Raw genomic sequence first — 1,778 nt, forward strand, 5'->3', positions numbered from 1 at the left:
GCCGGCCCGCCGGGAAGCCCCTCCGACGCGCCCTAAACGCCTCATCGATCAGTAAGGGAAGGGAGACGGGGAAGGAGCGGAGGCCCCACGGCCACGAGTCCTGGGACAACGACGGCCGCTCGCACCCGCCGCCACCCGGAGGAGGGCGGACGGCAGGCGCGGGGGCCCTGCGTGCGAGTGAGAGGGCAACGTCTGCGGAGAGGTGCAACGCCGGCCTGAACACCGGCAGAGCCGGCCCGCCGGGAAGCCCCTCCGACGCGCCCTAAACGCCTCATCGATCAGTAAGGGAAGGGAGACGGGGAAGGAGCGGAGGCCCCACGGCCACGAGTCCTGGGACAACGACGGCCGCTCGCACCCGCCGCCACCCGGAGGAGGGCGGACGGCAGGCGCGGGGGCCCTGCGTGCGAGTGAGAGGGCAACGTCTGCGGAGAGGTGCAACGCCGGCCTGAACACCGGCAGAGCCGGCCCGCCGGGAAGCCCCTGCGACACGCCCTAAACGCCTCATCGATCAGTAAGGGAAGGGAGACGGGGAAGGAGCGGAGGCCCCACGGCCACGAGTCCTGGGACAACGACGGCCGCTCGCACCCGCCGCCACCCGGAGGAGGGCGGACGGCAGGCGCGGGGGCTCTGCGTGCGAGTGAGAGGGCAACGCCTGCGAGGGTTGCTCCAACGACCTGAACACCGGCAGAGCCGGCCCGCCGTGGAGGCTCTCCGACGCACCCGAGGACGCCTCAGCAGGCGCTGCCTGTGGGTCTGGATCAGTCAAATCAGGGAGCTGGAGGTGCCACGGGCCACGCCCGCTCCAGACAATGATTTTTCTGAGGCCAACGGGACAGGGTAGAAGGCCACGGCAGGCTCAACACCCCCAGCCCTTCCAGCGTTCGAGTGCCAACAGCCACCACCGGCTGCCGGTCTTTGCCCGCCCCGCAGGCAACTGCATGCCATCGGGGGGGGACGGACCTGGACCCATGCCCTGCACGGGTGTTGAGGGCCGGGGGAATGCCACGGAAGCTAGACAACCCCAGACGCCTGCGTTCGGCTTGCCAGCCACCAGGTACAGCCGCAATTTTCTCACCGCTTTGCGGCCCCCAGCTTAAGGCCAGAGAAAACGCGATGAGGTGCCGCCACCTCTAACCCGGAAAAACGCCGCAGACCTTTCCCACCGAGCCCTCCTGCAACCAGGCAAGCCGGGGCCAGCCGGACACCACAGGCCGCCCACACATGGCTCATGCCGGCAAAAAACAGGACGAGGCACTGCGGCCTCTCGCCTGTGCCATCACCGGGCCCTCGGGGGCTGGGGGGGGAGCTGCGGCACGCACGAGAACCCCCAGCCGTCTGCATCCGGCTGCCGGCCACCGGGAACCAGCTGCCACTCTGCCCACTCCAGCTTAAGGCCAGAGAATGGACGAGGTGCCGCCACCTCGCCCACCCATCACCGGGCCCTCAGGAGCCGGCGGCGGCCGCGGCGGGCTGGACGCTCACGGGCAGCTGCCCTCGCATATACCAGCGCTCACCTTTGCCATCATCGGGCCCTCCGAGGCCGGGAGAAAGCCGAGGCAGGTTCGGTTCCACCCGGTCTTACTGCGTTCGAGTGCCGGTGGCCACCGCCGGCCACCGGGCTTTGCCCAGCAGAATCCACCTTTACAGTTCTCGCACCCCGGGGTCAGCGGCCACCGCAGCCTGCCAGACCCTCGCAGGCACCGGTCTGGCATATTTGGAAAACGATGGGACACACAGGCCGAAGACATCGAAAGAGGGAGCCGAGCCACCACGGAAGC

This window comes from Accipiter gentilis, chromosome 35, assembly GCF_929443795.1.
Source record: "Accipiter gentilis chromosome 35, bAccGen1.1, whole genome shotgun sequence".
NCBI lineage: Eukaryota > Metazoa > Chordata > Aves > Accipitriformes > Accipitridae > Astur > Astur gentilis.